This window comes from Hyperoodon ampullatus (assembly GCF_949752795.1).
Source record: "Hyperoodon ampullatus genome assembly, chromosome: 9".
Lineage (NCBI taxonomy): Eukaryota > Metazoa > Chordata > Mammalia > Artiodactyla > Ziphiidae > Hyperoodon > Hyperoodon ampullatus.
This window is the reverse complement of record NC_136922.1, coordinates 109,433,184-109,439,741: the sequence shown is the minus strand read 5'-3', so window position 1 is coordinate 109,439,741 and position 6,558 is coordinate 109,433,184. Positions and strand designations below refer to the sequence as shown.

At 57.4% G+C, this 6,558-nt stretch overlaps 1 pseudogene across 1 annotated transcript; it reads right to left on the bottom strand.

Annotated features, from left to right (window-relative positions):
• Positions 1-231: 231 nt before the first annotated feature.
• Positions 232-1,879, bottom strand: LOC307058457 (phosphoethanolamine/phosphocholine phosphatase-like; annotated as a pseudogene). The gene is made up of 2 exons: positions 1,146-1,879; positions 232-276 (listed from the first exon to the last, which is right to left on the bottom strand). The product of its transcript is annotated as a phosphoethanolamine/phosphocholine phosphatase-like (transcript).
• Positions 1,880-6,558: the final 4,679 nt, after the last annotated feature.

Below are 6,558 nucleotides of genomic sequence, written 5' to 3'. Positions count from 1 at the left end.
CACTGAGCCCTCCACACTAGACCCCTGTGCCCCTCTGCGAAGGTGGGCCGCACCCTGCTCTTTTGCCTGTTGCCTGCTTTGTTATGTATTCAGTCTTGGTTCCCCAGGCTGCGCACTCCTCCAAGAGTGGGGACCAGCTCCCTCACTTAGGTGGGGCTCTCTGAGAGCAGAGCTCACCTCGCCCTTATCCCCCAGACGGCAGCGTGAGACACCTCGCTCACCTCCGCCCCTTCACCTCCGCCCCTTCACCTCCGCCCCTTCACCTCCTTCACAGCTCTGAAACCCCAGAAGAGGGAGGTGGGCCTTGGGTTTCCACTGGCTCTGCTTTACAGCATCATGGCTTTCTGTTCCATACGGGAGGAGGGGGACTCAAAAGGCCCAGTCAGTGGGGCGACTTTGGTTAAGTCCCTGGTTTCTTGCTGCATAGACGAGGCTGAGGTGCAAGGAGACATCTTCGGGCTCTGTGAGGTCCCTGGCTGGCCAGACCCGAGCCCCGGGACAGTGTGCTACCTCTTTCCACCAACAAGAGGTGACTGTTCCCTCTAGCTTTTTATCCTGTGGGGATGCTAACAGGGTGGGGGGGCGGGGGGCAAGGAGTGTAGTGTAGGGTCACAGTAGGTAAAGCAACATCTAGGCCTGGGACCATCGGCAAGGAGCGCCACCTCTCTCCGTGGGGAGTCTGGTGTGGGGAGGTGGGGGGAACATTTCGGGGCCTGGGTCCTCTGGACAGAAGACTGGAGGAGGGAGGCCACGCAGCCCAAGGCAACAGTTAACCACAACGCGGCGGGACATGTTCCTTCTCGACCCTGACAGGGAACCCCGTCCTCCCAACTGAGAGGACAAGGTTTGTGGAAACACTGCTGCCTGCTCAGATATGCGTGCCACGCTGCTGCGGCCAGACTCCAGAATTCGCTTGCAGTGGAACTGGGGGAGGCAGCTGAGCTCGGTTAACTGCACAGATGGGGACAGCTCCCAACTCCCTCCTCCAGTCCCCAAATGGACCAACCGGGGATTCCGGGAAATCCTGGAGGGATATACCAAAATGAAAGGGAAAGGGAGTAATAAAACTAGCTTTCTCTTTCCCGACCCCCACCGCCCCACCCCCTCCCCGCCCGGGTGGCCCCTGCAGGCCACGTCCTCAGCACCTGATGCAGGTGTAGGCGCACTTCGGGGGAGGTTTCCCAGGGCACCACCCTGGCACGGAAGGAGCTGGGCTCGGCCTTCTGCGCCTCCTGCATAAGGCGGTGCATGGGGTAGTGGCGGCGCGGGAAGGCCACGTCGCCGCCTGCCAGCAGCCCCATGGGGCAGAAGTCGTTGGCGCCGTCGCTCACGTAGAAAAGGTGCTCGAAGGGCAGGCCGTCGTGGGCCTGCTCGCGCAGATAGTCGCTGAGCACCTTGTGCTGGCACATGTTGGCGGGGCAGCGAGCGCAGCTGTGCACGTGGAAGGGCCGCAGCGCCAGCAGCCCCCAAGGGTCGGGCCCCGACGGGTTGCTGAAGATGCGGCAGAACAGGCCGTGGTGGCCGGCGGCACGCAGCGCACTCTCCACGCCAAAGGTGTTGGCGTCTGAGATGAGAATAACCTCAAAGCAGGCGCCCTGCTTGGCCACAAACTGTAGCAGCTCACCCGTGCTGGGCGACAGGGGGATGGCCTCGTAGATGGCGCGCAAGTCCCGCGGCCGCACGCCCTGCTCGCCCAGGTACTGGAAGACGTGCTGCATGTACTCGTTGTAGAAGCCCTCGCGCTAGGTGGCACGCAGGCTCTCAGGCAGCCGCTGGCCCGCCACGGCACGCGCACGACGGAGTCGGCGCTGTTTTCGTCCACGATAGTCTCGTCCAAGTCGAAGGTCAGGAGGAAGCGTGGTGCGCCGGGCGCAGCCATCCCGCTCTCCTCTACCAGCTTTGTCCTGAGCGACCAAATCCTTTTGTGGTCAGCAAAAAGAGTCCCTCAGAGGAAAGGGGGACAGGGCCTCTGAGCTTCTCCTGCAGGGTGGGGAGCGGCGGCTGTGGAGGTCTGTCCCGGCTGAGTCTGGAGTGTGACGAGTGGGGAGAGGGCCTAGCTGAGGTATTTGGGCGCAGGATGGAGCAAGGGGTGCTCACGGGAATTGGAGGGGACGCTGCGTCTTATATCCATCCCCGGATTTCTGGACTCCGGCTCTCACGAGTCCTTCCAGTCCAGAGGGTCCGTGAATGGTGTGCATCTGGGCCGTTCCCTCCACTTGCCCCCCATCCCCATGTTATGTATTTTTAACCACAATAAAAAAAATGAATGAAACACTGATAATCCATGTTACAACATGGATAAACATTGAAAACATTCTAAGTCAAAGAAGTCATACTGAAAAGGCCACTCATATCACAACCATCTTGTGTGCTTTAAATCCATAGCAGTTTTGAAAATGAGGGGATGGGACTTCCCTGGTGGTCCAGTGGTTAAGACTCTGAGCTCCCAATGTAAGGGCCATAAGTTTGATCCTTGGTCAGGGAACTAAAATCCTGCGTGCACAGTATGGCCAAAAAATAAAATAAAATAAACGTCATTGGCCTGGTTTGGATCATAGCATCATCCTTGAACCCATCAGAGCACCCATAGGATGGAACATGGGATTGGCTAAATGTGGATCATATGCCCATCTTCAAGGTGGGTAGAACGTAGCATCAGCCCTCTGGAACTGTTTGGACTGGATACAGGTAAGAAGTTCCCAAAGGAAAGCTGAGGTTCTGGACTTTGGCATGAGAACAGATGCTGCATTGGGGAAAGCGGCAGATTCCACATCACTGACGGCCCACTGCACAGCTGTGGGATCTGAAGGCCAAGGAAGGAAGGGGCTGATTTAGGGTCAGGGGCTGCAGCCACCCATCCAGTGCTCTTGCTGTCCGTCCACAACAGCAAGAACCTCTTCCTCTTGCAAAAGGCACAGCCCTCCTTGATGTCTCTGGTGGTGGGAGCCCAGGAGTCACACCTGCCCCCTGGCCACATGACTCACCCATCCCCCAAGAACAATACTGCTCATTTATCCAGTCTCCTCCCTCCTTTACAAAGAGCAGAGACTAAATGCTATGGTGGTTAGGAAATTCTTGCTCAATGAAGCAGTGGGAGGCTCAAGGATTATGCCGTATCATGGAATCCATCATTGGCAGCTTTCAGAGACCACATGGGTGCACGTGGCTCTCCAAGACCATGCAGCCTCAGTGTGAAACTGTCCACTGGGTGGCCCAGTTGCTCCCGTATCTCTGACTCTTAATGAGTATGAATATCAAAAGTTTGTTACAGCTGGAAGCCCAAAGGATTGCAAGGCCATTGCAAGGCCAACAACTGCTGTATGGTTGTTGTGTCAGGGACACACTCAAATGTTTAGACGGTTATTACCTCGCTTGGCAGGCTATGGGCCTGTGAGGGGGAGGCCCTTTTCTCAACCACAAGGATGTTAGTAACTGAAACATCCCAAAGGGCTGTCTGTGCTGCCCAGGTAGCTGTTCAATTGCCCAGCAGCAAGGTCAGCTCAGTAATTGGCCACAGAGACTTGACAGGGACCGGACTGGCTTGAGCTGGAGGACCACAGATGACTGCCTGGATGGTCAGAGGTCAAGGGCTGTCCTGAGACTTGATGTCTATTGATGCCCACTCAGATGGGACAAAGGATGCCTGCACTCCCAGGAGGGCCCCAGCAGCCCTCAGGAGGCAGCACCTGGGGGCTGGCAGGTCGCTGCACCAAGTTCTGTATAAATTCATAACATGACCATGGAGTGAGCTCAGTCAGGCCTGAGCTGGACCCGGGCTGCCCAGGCCAAGTGGGGCCAGCACTACTCTTTCCAGTTCAGATGGTAGGAGGAAACCCTGTGGGCTGCTGAGGCCCTAACAGTCGTTGACTGAGGTTGAGGTGGATTTGAAACAGTCAGTGACCAGAGCAGACGTTTCGTTCTTCTGCTCTCAGGTTCCAGGATGGGGGTAGATAACCAGCGGCCCAGGTGAACCCCACACTCGTGAGTGACCCCGGGCAAGTCCTGTCCATCCTATAGGACTCAGAGGTGTGGGGTTAGGGGGGCCGTGGGCCAGTTGTGCTTAACACTAACCCACTAACCCTAACGCCCAAATCTCTACTGTTCCCTCCCTAACCCTAACCTCCTCATCTCTAATCCTAAACCCTAAGGCTCCTAACCCCTAGCCCCTAGATACTCGACCTTGACCTGTAAACTCCCAACCCTTACCCTGACCCTGACTCAGACCATCTAACCTGATCCTCTAACCCTGACCCTCTAGCCTGCATCCTTTAACTCTAATTCCTCAAAACCTGGGCTCACCTGAGTGGCTCCATCCAGAGGTGAAGCAGGACCTGTCTTTGGGGCCCCACTGCCTCTGCCCTCTCCTCCCCCCAGGAACCAGAAAGCCCTGGGTTGTTGGACTCTCCTGACCAGAGGGGCAGCTGCTCCTGGTCTACCTGCGCCCACACCCCCCTCCTCTGGGGCCCTTGCCCTCTGGACTGTCTGACCTTCAGTCCACCTTCAAGAACCCGGAGACAAATCCAGGTGAGACACCTACTTCATTGGCACAGGTGGGACCTGGTCCCCATCCTCACAGTCCGGCCAGAAAGCTTTGTGCACACTGTCTCATGAGGCTGCCTGTCCCCAGCCAGCTGGAGGGGTCGGGAGTCAGATGGGGAACCAAAGTGTCCTTGAGGTTGGAGTGTGGGCAGGACAGGGTAGGAGGGGCGAGAGGTGAGGTGTCATCATTCCCAAACCAGGCAGGGAGTGTGTGCTGTGTTTGCATTTCGGACAGGGAAGAGTATGTCAGATGGAGGCTCTGAAGTAGCACACCTTGCAGGCCAACCTACCAGGGCAGGTCTTCCCTAAGCCAACGGGTGGCGCAAAACAACGCAACAAACTGTACATATATCCTTATAATGAATCTGGCAACTGGAAAGGAAACGTCACAGGTCATGGCAACTGAGACACGAGGAGCCCATCCCGCCCGCCCAGCCTTGCGCAGTCTGGAGGTGGAGCCGGGGTAGGCTGGACAGGCAGCTCCCGGCTAAGGCCTGGGCCGGAGAGCCCCAGGAGGCATGGCAACCCGCAGACAATTTCCAGAGCCCACTGCAGCCGGGAGACGTTCCCTACAGAACAGCCTCGGGCCCTGTGTGTCCACCCTGTACACAGCACGACCCCGTCGACCCCTGGGCCTCATTCACGGCTGTCTGGCCACCCCTCCCCTCACTCCCTCAGTGCCTCAGCCCCCAGGGCCCCCTTGGCCGAGCCTTCTCTGCACACCTGGCTCTCCTGACTATCCCTGCCTCTCTGAGCACACCGTGTCCTTCCCTGGGGTCTGCGGGTCTGGCTAAGGGTTCCCCCTTGACCCCGGGTAGGCACCCCAGCCAACGCTGACGCTTGCCTTTCCTGCAAGATGGCCCCCTCAGTCTCACCAACTCCAAACTGTGTTGCGTTTACTTCTGGGAAAGAGGGAATGAAGAGGAAGCCCCATTCCGGCCTCACACAAGGTGCGTGCTAACCTTGTGGACCCAAGGGACCACCACAAAGAGGCTGGAAGCCTGGCAGAGGCACAGCCCCTACCGTCACCCCTGTTCCTCGGCCCACCTTCTCTCTTCTACCATCAAACCCCTCAGCCGCCACCAGAGGAAAAATGTGGGCCTAATCCTGTCACTCTGGCTCCAAAACTGTTCTCTCTGTCTATAAAACGAAGTCAAAGCTAGCTGTCTGGCCACCCTTGCAGCCCCTCTGCGATGCGTCCTCCCCGTGAGCCAGGCACCCAGCCCCTTCCCCTGCCCCCTGCCCCCACCCTCCTCTAGAGCGAGCTCCGTCCATCCTGCTCCTTCAGTTCAGCTCAGCTGCCACCTCCGCTGACCCACCAGCCAGAGGTAACCTCTCCCTCCACAGACACACCTGGCCTGCAGCTCCTCTGTCCCACGCCCGGCTGGGCTGAGCAGAGCTGAGAGCATGCGCCTGCTTCACTGTGGACCCCAGGCCCCAGCACATGGCACAGGCTCAGGGATGTTTACTGGTCAGATGGATGACCATGAGGATGAGCAGGCAGATCACTCACGGTAGCGGGGAGTGGTCCTCCTTTTGAGTCTCTACACTTCACCACAAAGTGCTGAGGCAACAGCAAAAGGGAGGGTGGGGGAAGGCGGCACCAGAAAGCAACAACTCCATGCCTTCCTCATACCCCCACAGCACGCATGGGTACACACACATGTGCACGTACATGCCCAAGCATACCAGCATTCACACACATGTACACACACACATGCAAAGATGGACTGCAGTCACACACAGGCACACAATCACACGTGCTGCGCATGCAAAAACACGTGCATACACACATGTGCCTGCCTGCACATAAACACACTCACATGCACTCGGATGTACACAGACCTGTTCACAGACAGTACACACATGCACATGCTTGTGCACACTCACGTAATACACACACATACACACAAAAGCTCAGGAAATTTCACAAAGTTTGTTTTTGTTTCACCCTCCCCAAGAATGAGGAGACAGCAGATGGTCCCTGGGAAATAAAGATGGTCACGGCCCTGCATCTGT